Source organism: Manis pentadactyla, chromosome 14 (assembly GCF_030020395.1).
Source record: "Manis pentadactyla isolate mManPen7 chromosome 14, mManPen7.hap1, whole genome shotgun sequence".
In the NCBI taxonomy this organism is placed as follows: domain Eukaryota; kingdom Metazoa; phylum Chordata; class Mammalia; order Pholidota; family Manidae; genus Manis; species Manis pentadactyla.
In genome coordinates, this window is record NC_080032.1 from 65193568 (window position 1) to 65219814 (window position 26247).

The 26247-nt window shown below is 39.9% G+C and overlaps 1 long non-coding RNA gene across 1 annotated transcript in view; it reads right to left on the reverse strand.

The window, feature by feature from the left end:
* LOC130680820 (uncharacterized) overlaps window positions 1-26247 on the reverse strand; it is a 59612-nt gene that overhangs the window by 26723 nt on the left and 6642 nt on the right. The window contains exon 4 of the long non-coding RNA XR_008993868.1: window positions 25390-25469. This is a non-coding gene — a long non-coding RNA (uncharacterized LOC130680820). The remainder of the gene's footprint in view (window positions 1-25389; window positions 25470-26247) is intronic.

Sequence of the window (26247 nt, forward strand, 5' to 3'; positions counted from 1 at the left end):
GCCCAAGCTGGCTGACCAAAGTAACAAAATAAAGTAGCATTGGACAGCACCCCAAAGTATACATCAAATACCCAGGAATCCTTGCTGATACAAATAAATGTTTGAATAAATGATTAAATGTGGGGGAATAAACAAATCTCCTAGGCAAAGAGTTATAAAAAGAGAGAAGATAGAGTAACTTTACAGCGAAGAAACCAAACACTACCTCAGCCAAGTGTTCAAGGTTGGCATCAGTAGTGATGTCATGCAGATAGCAGGTGCCCTTGATTTGTGACGTGAATGATGCTTTGCTTTTGTAATCTTCCTCCCCAAACTCACAGACCTAGTCGAATCATGAGGAAAACATCAGACTAACCCCAACTGAGGCACATTCTATGAAGTCCCTGACCTGACCAGTATTCCTCAAGACTTTCAAGGTCATCACAACCAAAGCAAGTCTGAGAAACTGCCATAGCCAAGGATCCTGAATGGGATTCTGGAACAGAAAAGGGACATTAGGTAAAACTAAGGAGATCTGAATTAAGTATAGACTTTTGTTAATAATAATGTATCAATATTGATCCATCAGTTATGACAAATGTGCCATATTACTGTGAGAAGTTGATAATAGGGGAACTGAATGTGTAGCACAGGGGAATGCTCTGTATTATCTTTACAATTTTTCTGTATATCTGAAATTATTCCAAAATAAAAAGCATATCCCAAAAGTTACTTCGAATATTTTTAAATGGCATGAGAAACAGAGCAGCATTTAAAATTTTAATGGGTCGCTGTAAGAGAGTAGGTGGTTCAGCTTTCCCACCAACTCCTCAAACTGTTAGAGGGACCACAACAGATTTTTACAGATTACTCTAACGTTGATTTTAAAATCTGATGATGGCATTTTTAGGAGTATATAATCCCTTCAGAGCCAGTGTGAATTAAAACAGTTCAAGATAAAGGAGGGGATTATGATTCTGAGTAACAGGTGGGCCAGAGTCTCTTTATTTAATTTTTTAAGAAACTTCCAAATGGTTTTGCAAAGTGGATGCATTATTTCACATTCTTAGCAACAATATATGAGAGTTCCGGTTACTCCACTTCCCCCAGGAGGTGGGTACAGTCTCAGGAGACACAAGGCCATGTGCATTGTTAGGGGTAAAATGGTCTGAGGGTGGTAAAGAAATTTTATTGGGATTGCTGAACACTGGTGCTCAATGTAATGTCATACTTAAACCTTGCAAGGAAAAATAGAAAATAATATAATTAAATTAAGAGTGTTTTATAAAGATGGATGTGATGTCTGAATAGAGGACTCTTCCCTTACCTACAGTGTTGGGAAAGAGTTGTACAAAATTTGCTCTTCATCCAATTTTAAAGATGAGAAACTTTAGAATGACCCAAATCCGTTCAAATGGTTAATTTAAAACAATATAGGGTGGGGAGAGGGAGGAATTACAGTTCAAATTAAGGCTGTTAGATGCAGGCACATTAGTGTCCACAAATGTAGCAATGCCTGGTATGGTATCAATAATCCAAGCTTTGCCAAAGCCGAAGCTAAAAGAGAGTGATAGTCTGTGATCCATTTGCCTAAAGCCTTATTTTCTATTTCTATTTGGAAAAAAGATAAAGCTAATAACATTTCTTGAGTTTAGCACATGTGTAACAATGGAGATATTGCGAGACCCAAGTACATTTTTCTTATGCCTGTCTCCTCACTGGATCTATTTTGCTCAGAGTTACTTGGAGTCTTACCTTAGGTTAATCCACCTGGAATATCCTCTCCCTCTATCAAAAGCCAGATATTTATTCTGGAACCATTTAAGTCCTCCCTCTCCCATGAAATTTTAACTTACCACCGTAACCTTTTTCTTGTACACAGAACAATAATTTGTCTGCTTTTTTGGGACCTATAAATTGCTTTGCTTCAGAAAATACATTTGGGGAAAAATAGACTTAGATTTAAAATCCTCTTCTTCACAATTTCAAAAAAATACAGTCATATATATATATCCATATTAAAGTTTCAATTAAATTAAAAAAGTCATATGCCTATTTCATGTATGAATGTTATCACAATAGAAGATAGAACAAGATTCTATCAAATAATCAAGCAACTGTCCCCACTAAGGGTTGTGATAAACTATCATAAATTAATAATAGTAAAAACTTATAGAAAAACCTAAATGTTCACCAATAGGGGAACAGTTGAATTACTGCACAGGAGTATAATGGAGTACTATGTTTCTATTAACAAGTACAGTAAAAATATATGAGGAAATGTTCATGATAATGGTAAAGAGGGGAAAAACAATATCAAACTATAAGTCTATGTACATGACTACACATGTAAATCTCAACTGACCTTCAAAATCTAAACCAATATTATAAAAAAAAGCAAAACAACAGAATACACCAATTCCATATGGTAGGTTGCTGTATTTTCCAAATTTTCAGTATTAGCAAATATTGTTTACATAATCAAACATGTTATTTTAATAGTGACTATCTCTATTAATATCAAGCCTATACAAAAACAGGACTGTACATCATCTATACATGCTTACTGTCAGTATACTTCTGAAAGTCTAAGTTTCTGCTACACATTAAAGAAAATTCACTTGTATACTAGCTGCATGACCTAGAGCAAATCTCTTACCTTCCCTGGTCCTAACCTTGGTCATCTGTGAACCATTGAGCTACCCTCAATATTCTTTTTGTACTTCTTACATAGTAATCACGAGCATCCTGGTTTCAGAAGAATCCAGAGAAGAAAAGAAATTCACTTTGGCTACATCTATTCATGCGATCTTTCTGAGTGTATTGTTTATAAGTAGGGAGCACAGGGTTGGTATCATTTTGACAGCAGACTCTCCCTAGTGGCTAACTTGAAGGCAGGAAGTTCTATGTCAGGGCTTATTGAATTCTCTCCTTTGATAAAACTGCTCTGGCTTGTGGGTTTCTGCATCAGCCTTGGAAGATGGCCAATTGGGTAGATGGCCATCCAGCATGGAAACAGGCTTATTTCTATTAGAGGCAAGCAGAATCATTTATTTGGAAATGCATAATTCACAGAATGATAGAGTGTTAGAATTGGAAGAAATCTGGAATAGCAAAACTCAAGATCTACTTTCTGGGTGAAAACTCTCACCTGCAGAAGGATTAAGCCATGCCGTGTTTCACTAACAGCAGTCCAGAAGAGAGTTAAAGATAAGGTTCCCTGAGTTGAATCTGGACACTTCCAATTCATGCTACGATATTCACCAAATAATGTTAGTTCTCTGAGCTTCAATTTCTTAATCTGTCAAATAAGATTATTAATACTCTACTAAAATAAAACATCTTCTCAAGTATTAAGTCACTCTTACGTGTATGTTTGGCTGGTGACAAGGCTTAGAAAAGAAGTTACTTCTCATTGCATTTTTATGTACAGCTTCTTTCAACTCAATTTATGGAAAAGGCACTTTTTTTTTAACTTTATTTGTGTCCTACCACATATTTAAAAATCCTTGACCCAGTAATTCCATTTCTAGGAATCTACACTAAGAATGCAGCAGCCCAGTTTGAAAAAGACATATGCACCCCTATGTTTATTGCAGCATTATTTACAATAGCCAAGAAATGGAAGCAACCTAAGTGTCCATCAGCAGATGAATGGATAAAGAAGATGTGGTACATATGCACAATGGAATATTATTCAGCCATAAGAAGAAAACAAATCCTACCATTTGCAACAACATGGATGGAGCTAGAGGGTATTATGCTCAGTGAAATAAGCCAGGCGGAGAAAGACAAGTACCAAATGATTTCACTCATATGTGGAGTATAAGAACAAAGAAAAAACTGAAGAAACAAAACAGCAGCAGAATTACAGAACCCAAGAATGGACTAACCTACCTAAGGGAAAGGGACTGGGGAGGATGGGTGGGATGGGAGGGATAAGGGGGGCAGAGAAAGGGGGCATTATGATAAGCATGTATAATGTGGGGGGGCATAGGGAGGGCCGTGCAACACAGAGAGAAGACAAGTAGTGATTCTACAGCATCTTACTACGCTGATGGACAGTGACTGTAATGGGGTTTGTCAGGGGGACTTGGCGATGGCAGGAGTCTAGTAAACATAATGTTCCTCATGTAATTGTAGATTAATGATACCAAAATAAGAAAAATAGAGAAAAAAATTCCTTTCTCTGGGCATCTTTCTCCACTAAACTCTCTTTGCCACATAGTCTCAAAATCCTAAAGAGATACTTCTTTTTTGTATCTAGGTTATGTGCTTTCATGAGTAGAGAATTGAAAAGTACCAGAAAAAAAAAATCCATGGGTTGTGTCTTTAAATAAATGTTCTGTTGTTTTCCCGTAGAAAAAACTATATTCCAATATAGCTCTCCCTGTTTCAGTTCTCCCCAGCTTAAGATGTCATTTCTCAGCACCTAGAATTACAGTGGCCTGGGGAAAGAAATGTAGTAAGTAGAAGTCTTAGAAACAGTGGTTCTTCACAGAAGAGGAACAGTAAATAATGACATGAATTACACGTGATTTGTATTTATAAATTTTGTGTAGTTGATTCAAAGGAAAATCCCTTCAGAAGCAGAAACATTTACAGGTTTATAGAAAACCAGTTACTAAGGGAGCACAGCAGGTACAGAGCACATGGGAAAATGGCAAGGACCATATGTAAGAAGAAGAGACTTTAACAAAAGGAGTGCGAGTCAATGTGTGTCAAAGCAAGTTTCACTGGAGAAACTTTCTTTCCTATCAACCAAAAGGCATGACTGATATCCCTTCAATTTTGTGGATTAGCCTTTTGAGGTCCTATGTTAGGTGGGTCATATGTGACTCTGGGTGTCAGTAATAGTGAAAGACAGCTCAGCTCAGTCAGTGGACATAAGTCTGGAAGAAACAGGATAAGCAACAATTGGTTGTGATTTAAAGGCTTAATTTAATTTAATCTAACTTAGTTCAGTTTAGCTTGATTTAATTTAAAGGCTTGATTTCCCTGCTTCTGGTTTTAAGTGATGTAGAGGACCGGAAAATGGAGGGTTACCCCAAAAGGCAGGGCCTGCACATCCATGAGGCATTAGAAAGTCATAGAACAGAAATAAAGTCTCTGTCCAGACTAGAAAAACATGTGCCATCAAACAGAAACGGCACAAAGTGATGTATATGCTGAAACAAGCTTCAGCAACTTCATAATTAGGCCCAGGGAAAGGCTTCCTCTGAGAATATACCTGAACACTTTGCTGAAAACTGATGCATGAGTTGGCACTTCCCACAGGGCCTGTGATGTCCAACATTTTATTGGTTTCATTAATTTCACTCTTTTTTTTCCTCCTTCTACCTCCAGACAAAAATTACAGTGCTTAAGAAATCTCAGCTCTGTGCTTCCTCACCTGCCTTCAATTAGAATAGAGACCGTGGATGGAAAATATGTTTCGGACATTCCAGACCTCTAGAGGACAGCGACTGCCTTTGGCTAGTGGGAGGCCAAGGAGGAGTTGTGGGTGGGATTCTCAACTTTTTCTTTCAAGCTTCAACATGCCTGAAGTTTCAAATTGTTGCCTGGAGGTTGATGCAGAATAAAGTCAAAAGGTCTTAAAGTACAAGCTAACAGCTAAAAACGTTCTTTGAATCACTAAGCCAAAGCCATAAAATCATTTGGTAAATTCAAACAATGGTTAATCCAATAGGAACAACAACAACAAAAAAGCAGGCAAACCCTTTTTGGACTAAATGATTCACTTTTACTGATTGGTAAATTTACTAGAAAAATATTCCACCTACTATTTTTGTTGAACTATCCTGGAAGCGCAAATTGACATCAAAAAAGAATTCTTTTTCTCTTTGAACCAGAACAAAACTATTACATGAGATAACTCTTCTGTCTTGCCAGTGGGTTTCAGACCCAGGCCAGTCACTCTTAGTTCAGTGAGACTGAAAAATAACAATGGAACATTTTTGGGGTGAAAGGTTTTATACTCAACTTTAGTCACACGGTAGCAGGTCAAGCACTAGAATTCCGTCCACTCAAAGCAAGTTAGCATGCAGCAAGCCGGTCTCTGCCTCTGGGTCTCTCCATCCCTGCAGCCTTTCAGTCTCTGTCCTGGGCGCTGCCACCACTCCAGCCTCTGCTCTCCCAGAGCACTGGGAGGGGTTCTTTATATAGAGTCAGTAATAACCGATTGCCCACAGGTGTGCAGTGAGCAAGCTGACCAGGGTCAGGTGAGAATCCTGGCCGCAGGAACCATTTTCTCCACACCTTCTTCTCCCAGTCCCTCAAAATATACATTTGAGGAAAAGCTTATTGGTTGAGGTCATTAATTTTCTACCTAAAACTAGTAGAAACTCTCTAGGCAAAGCCAGGCCCAAAGAGAACCCTGTTTAAGCATTATTACTGGATATGAACTCATTAAAATAAAAATTTCACAGCAACAAAAATGTACAATTGTAAAAGTGAAGTTCAAGTCCAAATGACTAGGTTAGTGCTTACTTCAGTGTAAGTGGAACTCCACGTAAACATTATCCGTTCTCAGTGGCCAAATAACTAAAACTCCACTATTAGAAAGCTAGATAAATATCTTTAAGGTAAAGATTATCCATTTCCCTCATGAAAGCAGAAGTCAGGACATCACAAACTAACTGGGCATCTTGAAGAGTAGATGAGAAAGACTGAAATAAAAGAAAAATGGAAAAAGTTCACCCACTTTACAGACTGCCCTGTGTCTTTGAAGTAATTTTTGGACAAAGGAATAATGGATCATTCTATTATGGGAACTCCTTAAATTATTGTTTTGTTGAGGAAGGCTCCACTGAGATCCATGCTTCATCATTATACATGAATTTGATTCATGTATACATTATACATTTAATTTTATATATTTGCTTTGCATCCAGTGATCTTCCTAAACTTACTTTTACTTGTAATAGTTTGTCTATGAATACTTTTAGACTTTCTGCATACAAAACTATCTTCTGTTGATAATGTATTTCCTTTGTATAATTCTTATCTTCTTTATCCTTATCCTATGTATATGTATTTTTTAATTTAACATTTATTACATAATAATTGTAGATTCACATACAATTGTAAGAAATAATCTTACATTTCTGCAGTTTGTGTGTATTTAGTTCTATGCAATTTTTTAAAATAAGGTATCATTGCTATACACTCTTATGAAGGTTTCACATGAAAAAACATTATAGTTATTACATTCACCCATATTATCAAGTACCCTCCATACCCCACTAAAGTCACTGTCCATCAGTGTACAAGATGCCACAGAGTCCCTATTTGTCTTCTCTGTACTACACTGTCTTCCCTGTGAATCCCCCGACACCATGTGTACTAATCATAATACCCCTCAATCCACTTCTCCCTCCTCTCCACCCGTCCTCCCACACCCCTCCCCTCTGGTAACTGCTAGTCCCTTCTTGGGTTCTGTGAGTCTGCTGCTGTTTTGTTCCTTCAGTTCTGCTTCGTTGTTACACCCCACAAATGAGGGCAATTATTCGGTTCTTGTCTTTCTCCACCTGGCTTACATCACTGAGCATAATACCCTCTAGCTCCATCCACGCTGTTGCAAATGGTAGGATTTGTTTTCTTCTTATGGCTGAATAGTATTTCATTGTGTATATGTACACCTCTTCTTTATCCATTCATCTATTGATGGACACTTAGGTTGCTTCCATAACTTGGCTATTGTAAATAGTGCTGCAATAAGCATAGGGTGCATATGTCTTATGAATCTGAGAACTTGTTTTCTTTGGGTAAATTCCTAGGAGTGGATTTCCCAGGTCAAATGGTATTTCTATTTTTAGTTTTTTGAGGAACCTCCATATTGCTTTCCACAATGGTTGAACTAGTTTACATTCCCACCAACAGTGTAGAAGGGTTCCCCTTTCTCCACATCCTCGCCAGCATTTGTTGTTCCTAGTCTTTTGGATGTTGGCCATCCTTACTGGTGTGAGGTAATATCTCATTGTGGTTTTAATTTGTATTTCTCTGATAATTAGTGATATGGAGCATCTTTTCATGTGCCTGTTGGCCAACTGAATTTCTTCTTTAAAGAAGTGTCTGTTCATAACCTCCACCCATTTTTTTAAATAGGGTTATTCAGTTTTTGGGCATTAAGGCACATGAGTTCTTAATGTATTTTTAATGTTAACCCCTTGTTGGATATGTAATTTACAAATATATTCTCCCATATTGTAGGATGCCTTTTTGTTCTGCAGATGGTGTCCTTTGCTGTACAGAAGTTTTTTAGTTTGATGTAGTCCCATTTGTTCATTTTTTATTTTGTTTCCCTTGCCTGAGGAGATGCATTCAGGAAAAAGTTGCTCATGTTTATATTCAAGAGATTTTTGCCTATGTTTTCTTCTAAGAGTTTTATGGTTTCATGACTTACATTCAGGTCTTTGATCCATTTCGAGTTCACGTTTGTATATGGAGTTAGACAATAATCCAGTTTCATTGTTCTCTTACATGTAGCTGTCCAGTTTTGCCAACACCAGTTGTTGTAGAGGCTGTCATTTCCCCACTGTATATCCATGGCTCCTTTATCGTATATTAATTGACCATATGTATGCTCGGGTTTATATCTGGGCTCTCTAGTCTGTTGCATTGATTTATGGGTCTGTTCTTCTGTTAGTACCAAATTGTCTTGATTACTGTGACTTTGTCGTAGAGTTTGAAGTCAGGGAACATAATCTCCCCAGCTTTATTCTTCCTTCTCAGGATTACTTTGGCTATTCAGCATCTTTTGTGGTTCCATAGGAATTTTAGAGTTATTTGTTCTAGTTCATTGAAGAATGCTACTGCTATTTTGATAGGGATTGCATTGAATCTGTAGATTGCTTTAGGCAGGATGGCCATTTTGACAATATTAATTCTTCCTATCCATGAGCATGGGATGTATTTCCATTTATTGGTATCTTCTTTAATTTCTCTCATATGTGTCTTGTAGTTTTCAGAGTATAGGTCTTTCACCTCCTTGGTTAGGTTTATTCCTAGGTATTTTATTCTTTTGGATGCAATTGTAAATGGAGTTGTGTTCCTGATTTCTCTTTCTGCTGGTTCATCGTTAGTACATAGGAATGCAACAGATTTCTGTGTATTAATTTTGTATCCTGCAACTTTGCTGAATTCAGTTATTAGTTCTAGTAGTTTGAGAGTGGATGCTTTTAAGGTTTTTTATGTACAATATCATGTCAGCTGCAAACAATGACAGTTTAACTTCTTCCTTACCAATCTGGGTGCCTTTTATTTCTTTGTGTTGTTTGATTGCCATGGCTAGGACCTCCAGTACTATGTTGAATAAAAGTGGAGAGTGGGCATCCTTGTCTTGTTCCTGATCTTGAAGGAAAAGCTTTCAGCTTTTCTCTGTTAAATATGATATTGGCTACGGGTTTGTCATATATGGCCATATTATGTTGAGGTACTTGCCCTCTATACCCATTTGTTGAGAGTTTTTATCATGAGTGGATGTTGAATTTTGTTGAATGCTTTTTCAGCATCTATTGAGATGATCGTGTGATTTTTGTCCTTTTTATTGATGTGGTGTTTGATGTTGATGGATTTTCAAATATTGTACCATCCTTGCATCCCTGGAATAAATCCTACTTGGTCATGATGGATGATCTTTTTAATGTATTTTTAAATTTGATTTGCTAATATTTTGTTGAGTATTTTTACATCTATGTTTATCAGGGATATTGGTCTGTAATTTTCTTTTTTGTGTATTAGAGTGATGCAGGCCTCTTAGAATGAGTTTGGAAGTATTCTTTCCTATTCTACTTTTTGGAAAACTTTAAGGAGAATGGGTATTAGGTCTTCTCTAAATGTTTGACAGAATTCAGTGGTGAAGCCATTTGATAAAGGGTTTTTTTTCTTAGGTAGTTTTTTGATTACCAATTCAACTTCATTACTGGTAATTGGTCTGTGTGTTAGTATGTGTGTTAGATAATTTCATTCAGACATTAGCTATGGTGTTTTAGGCAGCATGAATGTTATAATGTTAATGAATCAACAATGCAATTAAATAAGCCTTCCTTTAGCACAAAACACATTAAAAGATTATGTAGTGTTCAGCTGATAAAAACATGATCAAAGGCTCACAGAAACTAAAGCTTATTTTCTCTAAGAGCAGTGGTTCAGTACTCACAGTTCAGGGTTTTCAGTGAATTTGTACAATATAGGTATCATGAATAATGGGAATCTACTGTGTACACACTGACACACACATACACATGTCTGCATGCACACAGATGTTCTACTACCAAATTAATAATGCTACTTCCCAAAAGAAAAAAAAGCTAAAATTTTTTCACAAAAATCTATGTCTTATAATACAGAGTGAGATGAAAATTTACTTAATGTGAATTTCTATGTTATAATTTAGTGTTAACATAAAAATATGTCATAGCATTTCACAGTCTTGACTGAATTTCAGAAGCATTGAAAAGTAGTGAATTGGCAGAAATCTACTGCCACAAGAGGGAACCATTACTCAAGAAATGAAACATCATAAACCAAATAATTCATGGGGAAAATTTTGCCTGTATTTGCTCTTCATCCTCTTCTCATCATTTATCTATTTTGTTCAATTATACAGCACTTACAGCTCTCAAAATATTGTTTAGCACATGAAATATTTAAATATTTAAATAAATATTGATGGACCCAGTGAATAATTCCTTGGGTTCAATATTAAATAGAGTTAAAAACATTGAACCAAATCTGAGAATTACTGTGGTCTATGAATTGAGATTTCTTAGTTTCGGTCTCCTTAAGCTGATAGGAAATGCAGCATGACACCACAATGGAGGGAAATTGGAGCTATTTCATGACAACCTGAGCTTGGTGACCCTGTGAGAAAGGGGACAGTGAAAGAAACACTTGATGGGCAACCCAATGGGAACTTATTAGAACTGTGGCACCAGCTAATGACAGAACAGCAGTTACAGCCACTGAGAACCAGGACATGGAAGCTGGAAGGAAAGCCCCATATGTCCCTGCAAGACTTCCTGGGAGATGGTACTCAGGATACACCCAGGCCCTAGCCACACAGGAGGATGATTATTGTGGTATGGCTGAGGGGGAGTAGAGGCCCCCACCATGGGGGATGTGGTGGGGACCAGAGGCGACACGTAGAATGAGCAACTCATTAGTCCCCTATGAAAGTACGTGCCCTGGCACTGATGGACACAGGAGCTGAATGTTTTCTGATTTATGGCAACCATGAACATTTTCCTGGGATCCCTGCTGTGATAGATGGCTGTGGGGGTAAGGCAATTAGAGTGAAAAAAGCCCAAATCCCACTGGGGATAGGGAATTTCCCCAAAGGATATATCATGTATATTTCTCCCATCCCTGAATATATTTCAGGGGTAGATATTGCAGGACCTGTGGTTACAGACCACTGCAGCTGAGTTCAGACCAAGGGTACAAGTGGTAAAGGCAGTTCTGAGGGGACATGCTAAGCACCCACCTGTAGCTCTTCCTGTACCTCAGTGGGTGAAAAACACTAAGCAGTGTAAATTTCCTGGGGAACACAAGTAAATTGAAGAAACTCTATAGCAGTTGGAGAAGGTGGGCATCATAAAGCCCATTCATAGTCCTTTTAATTCCCCGGTGTGAACAGTTAAAAAGCCAGATGGCTCCTGGCATATGACTATGTATTACTGGGAATTGAATAAAGTCACACCCCCTTTGCATGCTGCTGTCCCCTCTACAGCAGCCCTTATGCCCATCCTCATTTATGAACTAGGGATGTATCATTATATTGTGGACCTTGCTAATGCTTTCTTCTCTATTGGCATAGCACAAGGAAGTCAGGAAGTTTGACTTCATGTGGGAAGGCCGGCAGTGGGCATTCACTGTCCTCCCACAGGGATACCTCCACAGCCCCACCATTTGCCACATACTTGGAGCCCAGGACTTCGCCACATGGAAGAAAATGTAAACGGTGCTGCTGTATCTCCATGCTGATGATATTATGCTCACATCTGATTCTCTTGCAGATTTAGAAGGGGAAGTTCCTAGACTGCTGCAACATCTTCAGGAGAAAGGATGGGCTGTTAACAGCACCAAGGCTCAGGGAACTGGTTTGTCAGTAAAGTTCTTGTGGGTTGTCTGGTCAGGTAAAAATAGAAGTTATCCCAGAAGCAGTCATAAGCAAGGTCCAGGCTTTCCCTCCCCCTACCACTGTGGCAGTATTACAAGAGTTTTGGGGTCTTTTGGGTTACTGGAGAGTGTTTATCCCACAGTTGGCACAAATTCTGAAGCCCTTATACCAGTTGGTATAAAGGGCATCAGGTGGGACTGGGATGAAACATGTGTAGCAGCTTTTACTGCTGCCAAGCAGACAGTCAAGGCCGTCCGCACTGAGTGTAATGGACTCACTAAGGCCCTGTGAGCTAGATGTTCATGTAACCAAAGATGGTTACGGATGGGACCTTTGGCAGCGGTTTGAATGGACAAGCCAACCTATTGGATTCTGGTCACAACTATGGAAAGGAGCAGAGGTCTGGTACACCTTGATAGAGATGCAACTGGCTGCTGTGTACCACGCCTTGCTGGCTACGGAGCCCATCACTGGAACAGCTCCAACCAAGGTAATAACCACCTCCCTCATCATGGGATGTGTGCGAGACTGGACCCAAAGGCCATGTAGTGGCGTGGCACAGATGCCTGCACTGGCCAAATGGGGTGTGTATTTGCAGCAATGTAGTGCTCTCTCTACTAGCCCCTTAAGTGGAGAACTGCAACGCTTACTGGGGCCAGTGAGGTATACCATTGGAAAGCAGGAAGAATTTGCTTTTGAGCCACTGGTAGCCAAGAGTCCCTATCAGGAAGGAGAAGCCCCTATACCTGAATATGCTTGGTATACAGATGGCTCAAGTCATGGGTAATCCCAGAGGTAGAGCGCTGTGGCTTTCCATGCTAAGACAGACAATATGGATGGAGGATGGAGAAGGGAAGAACAGCCAATGGGCTGAGTTGCGGGCAGTATAGCTCTGATCACCCAGGAGCCCTCCCCTCTAGTTGTCTGCACTGACAGCTGGGCCATCTATCAGGGCTTGACCCTGTGGCTACCAACATGGTGCCATGCCAACTAGATGGTTGGATACCAGCCCCTTTGGGAACAACAGTTGTGGCAAAACCTATGGGCTTCTGGTCACACTAAGACTGTTACCATATATCATTTGACTGGTCATTTGCCTTTGGCATCCCCAGGGAATGACGAAGCAGACACACTGCCCCAGGTTCAGTGGCTAGAAGGAAAGTCTGCTTCTGATGTGGCCCAATGGCTTCACCAGCGTTTGTTGCACGCGGGGCAAAAGCCAATGTGAGCTGTAGCCTGTCAGTGGGGCTTGCCATTGACCTTTGAAGAAGTCAGCAGAGCCCAGAAGGAGTGCCTTGTGTGCTCTAAGAGGAACTTATACCGAGTCCCACACCAACATGGAACAATAGTTAGGGGGCCGATATCCCTTGTCAGGTGGCAGATACACTACATCAGGCCTCTGCCCATATCAGAAGGATATCGGTATGCCATGACTTGTGTGGACACAGCTACTGGACTGTTGCTTGCTTTTCCTGCATGTTGTGCAGATCAGAAAACCCCAAAATGGGCCTAGAACATCTCTTTGCAGCCTATGGCCAGCCACAGGTGATTGAGGGTGATCAAGGAACCCACTTTACTGGACATGCATTACAAGAATGGGTGCAGCAATTAGGAGTAAATTGGAAGTTTCATTTACCATATAACCCTACTGGGGAAGGCATGACAGAGAGATACAATGGTTTGTTGAAATCTGACCTGAAGTCGGACATCAATAGTCTATGCGGCTGGTCAGTTCGCTTATGGACAGTGCTACGGCATTTGAATCAGATGTCCCAAAAAGGAGCCTTGAGCCCTGTGGACATGCTAACACACATTGCTGCCTCTCTTATATATGTGCAAACCAAAGAGATGTTACTGAAGCCAGGATATGGCCAGCCGAGTAACATCCTGCTGGCAGCCCCTGCTGCATTAAACCCTGGAGACACTGTTGAATGGCCATGGCCCTGGGCATTTTGACACATGGACTAGCGATGGCTGGCACTTCTGGCACTTTGCAGAAAAGGCCTGGAAGATGACCTCCTGTGTGTTTCTGGAGTAATAGCAGAGTGGCCCCCAAAGATCATGGTATTATACCCAGAATGGCCAGGAGGTAAGAGCATCTTACAGGGAAGTTTTGTTTTACCTTTATGGTCAGTACATGTACCTCCCATAGCCCTATATATTGACCTATATGTAACTCCCACAGGGAGGGAGTGGAAGTCTGGTATACTAGAGCAGGAAGAGATCCCATTCCTTCCACTGTCCTCTCACAGGACCACTCTCTTGCATGCATCCTACCTGAAGGACAAGATTTGCCTATGCTGGTGTTGTTAAAACATGTATCTTATCACCCTTAAGGTTATATTCTTCTGCAGTCCCTGTGGCCTGGACCCGCCCCCTGGCTGTAGCTGCTGCATCATGTGTTCACTGAACTCCCTACCTGTTCAGCAAGTGGCCTGCTGTGGAACAGGCAGGCTATGGACTTAATCTGCATAGGACTTTGAACCTAGATGAATCCTCTGGTTTTAGGATTATCATGACTTTTTTGCTGTTTTTATTGTATGTTATTATTCTGGTTACAGTGCTCCAGTTTTCTCACATGGGGTCCACTGTGGAAGATGTGGAGCAAGGAGATTGTGAGGTGAGAATTCTGGAGAGGTAGGCTGTGGGTAAAATTTCAATACTTCCAGAATCTCTTAACCTGGCTTTAGTGCATCTCCATATCAATAAGTGATTACAAGGGTGAGGGGATCGAGGGTATATCTGGATCAGAGGGGTTTGGTCCGGTCCCTTTTTGCAGCCAGGTGGTAAGAAACATGGACAAACAGAAGTGGATGACTGCTTAAAAGCAATAAATGGGTTTCTCCAACTTTACTTCTCCCTTAGACTGATTTTGGTTTCAAAGGTAACTTGCCTTGGCCTGGGAGAAAGATTTCCCCCCTGACCCATTACAAACTGAAATGAAAAATACAATAGAGGGATTGAATCATTGATTGCTGGAAGTAGAGGAAAGAATCAGTGAGATAGAATATAGAGAACAGGAAATCAGTGAAGCTGAGGAACAGAGAGAAAAAAAGATTTCTAAAAATGAGAGGATCCTAAGAGAGATGTGCAACAACTCCAAGTGAAACAATATTTGCATAATCAGGGCCCCAGAAGGATAAGAGGAACAGAAAGTTTCTTTAAAGAAGTAACTGCTGAGGAAAATGCAAATTAAAACCACAATGAGCTATCACCTCACACTAGTAAGGATGGCCAGCAACAAAAAGACTGAGAACAACAAATGCTGGTGAGGATGTGAAGAAAGGGGAACCCTCCTACACTGCTGGTGGGAATGTAAGCTAGTTCAACCATTTGGAAAGCAATATGGAGGTTCCTCAAAAAACTAAAAATAGAAATACCATTTGAGCCTGGAATCCCACTCCTTGGAATTTACCCAAAGAATACAACTTCTCAGATTCAAAAAGACATATGCACCCCTATGTTTATCACAGCACTTTTTACAATAGCCAAGATATGGAAGCAACCTAAGTGTCCACCAGTAGATGAATGGATAAAGAAGATGTGCTACATATATACAATGGAATACTATTCAGCCATAAGAAAGAAACAAATCCTACCATTTGCCACAACATGGATGGAGCTGGAGGACATTATGCTCAGTGAAATAAGCCAGGTGGAGAAAGACAAATGCCAAATGATTTCCCTCATTTGTGGAGTATAACAATGAAGCAAAACTGAAGGAACAAAATGGCAGCAGACTCACAGACTCCAAGAATGAACTAGTGGTTACCAAAGGGGAGGGGTGTGGGAGGGCGGGTGGGGAGAGAGGGAGAAGGGGACTGAGAGGTATTATATTTAGTACATATGGTGTGGGGGATCATGGGGAGAATAGTGTTTCACAGAGAAGGGACGTAGTGGATCTCTGGCAACTTGCTGCACTGATGGACAGTGACTGCATTGGGGTATGGACGGGGACTTGATAATATGGGTAAATGTAGTAACCATGTTGTTTTTTCATGTGAAACTTTCATAAGAGTGTATATCAATCATAGCTTAATAAAAAATTAAAAGACCAAAAAAATAAATAAATAACTTCTGAAAACTTCCCCAATCTGGGGAGGGAAATAGATACCCAGGTTCTGGAAACACAGAGAGCCCCTAACAAAAGGAACCCCATGAAGACAATGCCAACACATATAGTAATTAAAATGGCAAAGATTAAAAATAAAGAAAGAATCTGAAAGGCAGCAAGAGACAGGCAGAGCATTACCTATAAGGAAAACTCCACAAAGCTATCAGCAGATTTCTCAGCAGAAACTTGACAGGCTAGAAGGGTGTGGCATAACATATTCAAAATATTGGAAGGGAAGTACCTACAACCAAGAATCTGCTACCCAGTAAGGTTACCATTCAGAATTGAAAAGAGATTGAAGTTTCCCAGATAAATGAAGGTTTAAAGAATTCACCACCACTAAAGTAGCCTTACAGGGTATGTTAAAGAGACTCTTGTAGATAGAAATATTCTTAAGCCTAAATATTTTTCACTAGGGAAAATGAACCTACAGTAAAAGTAGCAGACCAATTACTTAATAAGCAAGTATGAAATTAAAAGAAGTAAAATCAACTACAGACAAAATCAGTCAAGGGATACACAAGAGATACAGATTATGATATATTATACATAAAGAGGAAGAAGAATAAAAAAGAAGTACTTTTAGATTGTGTTTGAAATAGACTGACCATCAACTTAATATAGACTGTTTTTTATTTAGGAAATTATGAACTTTATGGTAACCACAAATCTAAAGATGCCATGGAATGAAACTTCCAGAAACCCCTCAATTGCCACTCCCTTGATAAAATACTGTTTATATATCAAATAAAAATATGGTTCCATTGAACTATTACTGTCTCTCCATATGATCTTCATATATCATTTAAATGTCAACAACTCCACATTTGTCTCCTTTAATTATTTATATAATATTTTGGTTCATTAAATTAATCATAGAGTTTCAAACATTGTTTTAAATATAAAAGCAAATACTCAAATATATATTTAAATACCTCACTCATAATTATTGAAGCGGTATTTTTTCCTGATGTTTATCTGTACAAGGGGTCATAAACAGACTTTATATGAAAAAGAATAAAAATAATGAACACAGCTCTGCATAAGGAGGGAAGAGCTTTTTGGAGGAAAAAAAATGTGCTGGAGACATAGAGCATCTTGAGGCCTAAAACAGCTGCCCATAAGCAATCAAGGTCTTTCTGTGGAAAGTATTTGAAATGAAAAAAAACAAAAACTTAGTTGATATTGTTTTTCTAGTGATTATTAGTAACAGTAAGAAAAACAATCAACTATGTTTCATTTCAGCTTCCAAACATGAATTTTAATCTCAATAAATATTCTTAAAATTTAGGTTGTAAATTTTTGTTTCTGAGAATGCCCTCAAAATAAAGCCAATTAAACTGCACAGACATCTTGGTTCCCTGTTTCCATCCCATGAAATCAGGAAGTCACTTTGACTCTCAGGTCATCATTTCCTTTTTGTTCCATTTGCTTAACTGCTATTCTTCCTCTCTAATGCTCCCTGAAGGATTCCCCCGTTATGGCAGCCCATCATGACCTTTTGCCTTTTCTTCCGGGGGCTTTATTTCCTCAGTTGGAGGAGCAGCCCTCACAGGGCAGTACTGATGCTTCCTATTTCTTGTCCTAGCTAGTACTGGGCACACTGTTTGTTAGGCAGTGTTGTGGTGTCTGTGATTTCTCTTTGTTGTTTTGGGTGTGAAACAGGAGACAACACTGCTGTGGACCTTGAGGTGCTTGTGTTTGTGAACCTTGAGAGGTAACACACGCTCATGGCAGGTGGAGATTAAGCATGAGGGTCCCTGAAGATGGTGTGGACCAAGTGTTGCAAGCTGGCAAAGATGATGGAGTCACACTGGCATCTGGTCAGCAGGGCTGCACTGGTTCCCTTAGAGCAGGTTGAGTTTGACCAGACATGGAGGTCGCTGTGTTCCCCAGGGGTGTGTGTGTGTGTGATGGGGCAGCACTCCCTGGGGCAGTGGGTCGGGAATCTCTGAGGAAAGTGATGAAGCAGGAGGCAACATCTGTTGTCAGGTGCTCTGTTGAGCAGTGGAGAATGGATTGATCTGAATTTTCTGTTAAATGTTAGGTGGGTTTCTGTGGTAGATTAGGAAATAGGAGATACTGCTTCAAAGGAAATTGCATTTGTGAGCAAGGCTGTACTTTTCTTTTTGCAAATAGTGAAACTTTTTTATTAAAGTATCATCTTATGATGGTTTCACATAAATGGCACTGTGGTTTCAACATTCACCCACATTATCAAGTCCCCCCCATCCCATTGCAGTCACTGTCCATCAGTGTAGTAAGATGCTACAGTCATTCCTTTCTTCTCTGTGCTGTACTGCCTTCCTGGTGACCTACCTATATTGTGAGTGACACTTTTAATGCCCCTTGATCCCCTTCCCTACCCATCGTCCCTAACCTCTTCCTTTTGGTAACTGCTAGTCTCTTGGAGTCTGTGAGTCTGCTACTGCTTTGTTCCTTCAGTTTTGCTTTGTTGTTATACTCCACAAATGAGGGAAATCATTTGATACTTGTCTTTCTCTGTCTGGCTTATTTCACTGAGCATAATACCCTCTAGCTCCATCCATGTTGTTGCAAATGGTGGGATTTGCTTCTTTCTTATGGCTGAATAGTATTGCATTGTGTATATGTACCACCTCTTCTTTATCCATTCATCTAATGATGGACACAGGTTGCTTCCATATCTTGGCTATTGTAAATAGTGCTGGGATTAACATAGGGATGTATATGCCTTTTTGAATCTGACAAGTTGTTTTCTTTGGGTAAATTTCTAGGAGTGGAATTCCATGGTCAAATGGTATTTCAATTTTTATTTTTTTGAGGAACCTCCACATTGCTTTCCACAATGGTTGAACTAATTTACATCCCCACCAGCAGTGCAGGAGGGTTCCCCTTTCTCCACATCCTCGCCAGCATTTGTTGTTCCTAGTCTTTTCTATGTTGGCCATCCTAACTGGTGTAAGGTGATATCACACTGTGGCTTTAATTTACATTTCCCTGATAATTAGTGATGTGTAGCATCTTTTCATGTGCCTGTCGGCTATTTGAATTTCTGCTCTGGAGAATTGTCTGCTCATATCCTCAGCCCATCTTTTAATTGGGTTATTTGCTTTTTGGGTGTTGAGGCATGGGAGTTCTTTATATATTGTGGATATTAACAACCCCTTATCAGATAAGTCATTTACAAATATATTCTCCAGTAATGTAGGTGCCTTTTTGTTCTGCTGATGGTGTCCTTTGCTGTACAGAAGCTTTTTAGCTTGATGTAGTCTCATTTGTTCATTTTTGCTTTTGTTTCCCTTGCCCAAGGACTTGTGTTCAGGAAAAAGTTGCTCATGTTTATATTCAAGAGATTTTTGCCTATGTTTGCTTCTAAGAATTTCATGGTTTCATGAATTACATTCAGGTCTTTGATCCGTTTTGAGTTTACTTTCGTGTATGGGGTTAGACAATGATTCAGTTTCATTCCCTTACATGTAGCTGTCCAGTTTTGCCAACACCAGCTGTTGAATAGGCTGTCATTTCCCCACTGTATATCCATGGCTCCTTTATCGTGTATTAATTGACCATATATGCTTGGGTTTATATCTGGGCTCTCTATTCTATTCCACTGATCTATGGGTCTGTTCTTGTGCCAATACCAAATTGTTTTGATTACTGTGGCTTTGTAGTAGAGCTTTAAGTTAGGGAGTTTAATCCCTCCAGCTTTGTCTTTCCTTCTCAGGATTGCTTTGGCTGTTCGGGGTCTTTTGTGGTTCCATATGAATTTTAGACCTATTTTTTCTAGTTCGTTGAAGAATGTTGTTGGCATTTTGATAGAGATTGCACTGAATCTGTAGATTGCTTCAGGCAGGACAGCCATTTTGACAATATTAATTCTTCCTACATCTGGATTTTGTCTTCAGGAAAATTCAATCTTCACTCATTCTCTGACTTAGATATCTTTTCCTCTAAATAAAGGGGCACAATAATTCACAATCACAATATACATTTATCATGGGGAGTGTTGAGCCACTGTAATGTATATTGGAAACCAACAAAAGATTATATATTAATGGTACTTTAATAATAATAAAATAATAATGGAGAAATTTAAATAAATAAATAAAGCTGGCTTGAAGGCTAAAGGAACAGGCTATTATTCCTTTATATGTAGATTCGATTCCAGTGCAGAAATTGTCATCTGAGTATTTGTTTATGAGTTCTTCCCTCTTTCTAGTCAAGTTTAGATACGGTAACATTTTGGGGTCCACTGAGGTTTTTATAGAACTGAAGGTATCTAATTTTATCCCATGTTTCATTTATGTTATAGAGAGGCTACAGCTTGGCCAATCCGTGCTGAGACATCCATCACCCCCACCCCATTGTCCCTCAAACTGTGACTTCATCATCCTGATCACATGAAAGGTGACAGAGCTGGGACAGAGAATTCCTTTATCCTCACACACATCTTCATATGTGACTTTCTGTCAGATACCGGTGTACACCTGAATGTGGCCTTCTGGCTATATGTCCTACTTGCAATGACCATCTGTTCCATTTTTCCCCTTCTTAAGTGAGGTGGATGAACACATCAAGAAATGTAAGTATCAGTTTGAAGCCTAAAAAATGCCTATACTGAAGGAGGGGAATGGATTCACTGAAATATAAATACTTGAAAATACATTCCTTAGTAAGTGATCTAGGCAAACAATTCCTCTTCTCTGGGATTAAAACCTTTCAATGACCCTGGCTAACAATTCTCAGAAATCATACTTTGATGTATGATAGAAATACCTGAGGTACAGAGGTCAGGGCTGGGCTGGGAAGTCCATTCCTGGTAAATATGTGGAGTCGAAGGAAGTATCTGGGGCCCTGACTAAGCTTAGGTTAACATCAGGGTATGGAAACACAACAGAACTTGGGGATCTGTGAGAGTTCCCAGACACTTATTTCTGACTCAGGGAACTTTGTCTTAGTCTTGCTCAGTTACAGATATTCCCCGTGTAACATTATGTATAAGGATAAAGGTGCTAATACTATAAAGATGGGCCATCTGGGAAGCCAGGTGAGTATTCTTTGCCTTGCATGTCTGGGATTTTCTGCCCTTAGTCTGGCGCTCTAGTCTGTTCCAATCCATGCAATAGATAGTTGGAGACATCTTGCACAAACGTGGGCTCAGTGAGGAAGGCCCCTCTGTTCTGCATATAACCTCCCTGTCCTCTCAACTAAGCCCTACACCTCTGAGCCTTTTCTCTGGGGAGAACATTTATTAAGTTGAATTTTCATTCTGAGCTCTCATTAACTCCCGTGGATAGAAACATTTCTCCTTTATGTTGATTCTGTGATGTTTCTCTTTCTATTAAAGGTTCCTTTCAACTGATTCAGTGTTGAATTTCCATGTTACATGGTAGAGAGTGAAAGGAAAGGTGTTTTGAATCTTTTTACAACAGAGGATATACACTTGATTTTAAAATTGGAATGAGGATAAAAGGATTGTGTCATCTGTAGAGTGAGACTTTCAGAGAAACATTGAAAATCCAGTTTCGTGGAGACCATTTGTTGATCTTAACTCCTATAGGCTGTGTATGTGAGGAGACATGCCCCATCAGCTCCTCCCTCCTTTGTGCTGTTCTATGAGTGCTCATGATGTTACAGGGAGAGAACACACTGGATTCCTGGGTTCTGTGTCCACCATATCACTCCCCAATATGAACATTATGTACAGTGTTTTACAGACTCACTGACCAGCACGCCTCACACAAAATTTAAATGCCTGTATGTTAAAGGTTGTTGTGTTGCTTTAAGGTAGGTAAAACAGGTGGAAAATAAATTTTGACTGAATAAATATTTGGATGTGAGAAATTTTTTGCTTATTCAGTCAAGGGAAGAATGGTAACGTATATTTGCATTTGTCCCATCCCCAACATAACCAAGGTATAAAATGGTTTTAATTGTAAACAACCAGAATGTCTAACCCAACCCTGCCATTAAATGATGAGGATATATAATTTATAATGCAAGTATATAATTAATTTCTGTAGTTGGAATTGTTAAGTGAATTGCCCCAAATTTCACATGAAGTCACTGCAACTCTCAGTCATTTGTGCAAATGTCTCCACTTCTCCAATTCATGACCCTTGCTTGCCCTGAGAGCCCAAGGTCAGAGCAACAGTGCCCCAGGTGGTGGCTTTGTGTGAAACCTTTCCTAGGGCAGACGTGAGTGCAGGGTGCCTCCCTCATGGAGGGATAGACAGACACAGGCTTATTATCTCGGGCTTCTTCTAGGCGACCAAGGAGAAGTGTGGTTAGGACAGCTGGCCTTTCCTCAGAAAGGAAATCTGAGTGGGCTGCTGTGTCTCTCATACATCAGCTTGGCCCTTTCTAAAGCATTTCTGCCATTTCTGTGTCCACACGGGGGTTGGGTATGTCTTGGGTTCTGTGGTTCTCCCGCCTGCCCGCCCCGGTTCTCGGACTGATGCAGGCAGGGCACTGCTGTGGCCATAGTTCTCAAGTTTGAACACTAGTTCCTCAGAGGGTCATGTTTTGTGTGTGTGTGTGTGTGTGTGTGTGTGCTGACTCTGGGTGCAGTGAAGTCTGGAGAATCAATTTAGATGCTAAAATATTGGTATGCTTGTGGTATGTTGGACTTATGGGGATCATGGACCCCTGTCATTTAGATTGACTTTCCTGATAAATACATGGTGTCAATGAGTTAGATATCAGATGTGAGGAGAGAATTATTGCAAATTTTATTGTAGATATGTAGAGTTACAGCTAGAAGGAACCACAGAAAATACAAGCCCTAATCTTTCCAATTACAGATTAGAAAACTCTCTTTTCCTCTGAGCTATGTGGGTAAGATGAGAATTGCTGGGTTTTGGGACTTTTAATCTTAGAGCTCAAGTAATCAACCGTATTTGGGATAAATTAATAAGGTCGGGATTATCCACCTGGAAATTTTGGCAAATCAGACAGGACCACAGAGGAAGACAATGGCTGTCATTCAGGAATGAGGGATCTGAAGGGGTGTTTTCCTACCTTCCACTCCCTGAGAAATTTATTCTATTACATTTTGCAAAGAAAATGTTCTAGTGTTCACTCTCCTGTCCTTGCTGATTATGTAGACAGGGAGATAGTTCTGTATACGGTTGTTATCTGGCAATAATCTTCTGTGATAAGTAGTTACCACACTGTGGCCTGTGAGCCACATGATTCTGTCCTAATATAAATGTTCTGACATACTTGCTGATGCTCTGGAATATTTGCAACCCAAGTTTTTACAGTGTTTTCTGCCTAATAAGTGTACTTCATTTTGCTGCATTAAGTGACAGCCCGTAAGTGCTCTTTCTCTTTCAGGCTGCCCTCTTCAGTTCCCTGGAAGAGAAGCTCTGAGAGGGGAGGAAAGTGGGATGAGAGAAGATCACTCATTCACAATGAAGGGGGCAGGACGGCAAACCCAGGAAGTCTGCCCAGAGTAGCTGAACATATGCGAAATCCCTCATGACATCATGTCTTAGAGGGGAGAGCATTTCTGAGACCCTCATTATCTGTTGGTACTGAAATGAAGTTAATAATAAATACTTTGATACTCACAGAAAAATGCTGTGTTATAAGGCATTCTTTCCTGAACTTCTTTCCTCATTCATCCACTTTCTTTAGTGAATCAAAATCCCAAGCACGCTTTGGTTGCCCAGGTGAAGCCTTAGGTAAGTGACCTGTGCTCTCTTTCCTCAAGGCAGTATGTGGTTCCACTCTCACAGATGAAGAGATGCTCATGGCTTTCATCAGAATAGGCAGGCACTGAGTCCAGGACCACAGTGAGCTCTTTCTTGCTCTCTGTCCAGAATGATTTCACAGCTAAATCACCTCAGCATTCTAAAGTGTTTTGTCTAGATCACATCATTTCTTGTAAAACTGTTGTGCTTCTCCCCCATCCTACCCTGGAATGTGGGTTCCTGGATGGATGTGTCAGGAAGGAATTGCTAAAGATTTACTTTTTTCTGCCCTAGTTTCATGCACCACCCCCACCAAATTACTCTTCTACTACCAAGTTAACTAATTTTCATCTCTCTTCCACATCAGCAAACAAATCCCCATCATTTCACCTACCTCATGCACTTATTTACCAAGCCCTATGGGTTTTTGCTTTTCCCCTCTGTCTACCTCTCTTAACCACATGATATTTTGTAGTCCTGAAGTATTTTACTGTTTGCCTGTATAATTATAATTGCTTAACAAAATCTGTTTATTGTCCCTGTTCCTTACCATGCTCCACATTTCATCATATTTACCTTAAACATAATGTTTCAGCTTGTCCCTTCTTTGTATAAAAGTCTCCGTTGGCTCTCCATAAACTTCCATTGTGGCATTCAATGGATCAACTTTCATAGGAAAAAGAATGAAGATTCCCTGGTATCATCTCTATAATTTTGATCCAATTGATGTGGGGCAAAACCCAAGAACATGCATTTTAAGGAGCACATGTGACAAGGACTCTTGGCTGTCTCCCCAAATCTGTGCTGCTTTTCCTCTTGGGCACACGGCTCTGAAGAGGCTGTGTTTCTTAATTTCCTCTGCAGCAAGTAGTAGCTGTTTGACTTAACCAGAGAAATGATGCTGCTAAATCCATGTCACTGGCTAAGAGGAAAATGCTTTCTCTGCTCTTGAGCTGGAAACGGAGCCAAATGAGGTTACCTTAGCCCTGTTTGCAGTAAGGAAAGCTGCTTCCTTAGCCAGGGTTCTTGGATTAGTTTGTAGAGCAGAGACCACCTCTTGTTCTTACACACTTCCCTTAGAGAGAATTAATGTCTTTGTTCATTAACCAACCATACTTTTTTTTGCCTCTTTATTAGTTACTTGACTTCTATCATAACTGGCATACCACTTGGTGGTCAGTATGTCACAAGAATGGTTGACCCAGAGTTAAAAACACCACGGTTCTTACCATACAAGGACTGCCACAATCTGACTCAGTTTACCTAACATGTAGTTTAGGCACCAGCCCAGACATATTTACTGTTATTTGAGCACTTTAGTCCTTTCCTCAACCTCATACATGTGTTCGTCATTCCTTTCCCTGGTTGATCTTCTCTATAAATGTCCTGTCTCTCTCCTCCTTCTCAGACCCCCTTTTTCATCTAATAGGTAGTTTTCGAATGTATAATGCTCAACAACAAAATAACTTTGTTATTCACTTACATAACAGTCTTACTTGGTGCTGCTGATCAGTGGGACTTCATTGCATCCTGTGAATCCTCCTCTGTTAGGGTGTGTCAGTCATTTGTATCCACTCTGTGGAAGGGGAACAAGCGTGGGCGATGCATGGAAGAGGCCCATATCGTATCTGTTCACATTCCATGGCTGAGACCCAGTCACATAATCATACCTTATTGTAACGAAGGCTGAGGAATATAGCTAATGTATGTACACAGCTAAAATCATATTACTTAGAAGGAGGGAAATTACCTACAAGAATGTACGTGGACAGAAGTAGGTTTCTTGGTCATGTGTCTATATTCCATTCTAAAAATTAATGCTTCACCCTAGTGTTAGAACATAACATGATACTTAGTATATTGTGTTATTACGTCAGACTGCATGGGTTTGAATGTAACCTCTCTATGTATAAGCTTTGTGACCTTTAGCAACTTATCTTTCTGAGCCTCAGTTGCTGTTTTATTAACTGAAAAATGAGAATTATAATACTACCTCCCTCACAGAGTTACTGGGCTTTAACGTGCAGTAAAATACACAAAGTACTTGGGGGGTGTGACAAACAGTAAGTTGGTGGAATAGGAGTTTTCTGTTCTATTTCCTCAAAGAACTCCAGTTTTGACAATTACCCATAAGTGAAAGTGTCTGTGGAAATCTGGGGGTCCGGCAGACAGGCTCTAGCATATTGCTAGAGCAAAAAACAAATAACAATAACAAAAACCCCAAGGTTGGTCACATTGAAAAGGGAAAGAGGAGCAGGTTCACATCACCTGCATCACCTGTTCCCCCCAGGTGGTACAGCTCAGTGTCAAGTGGGACCCTCTTGGCCCGTGATTTCTCCCACAGGGGAATCTGA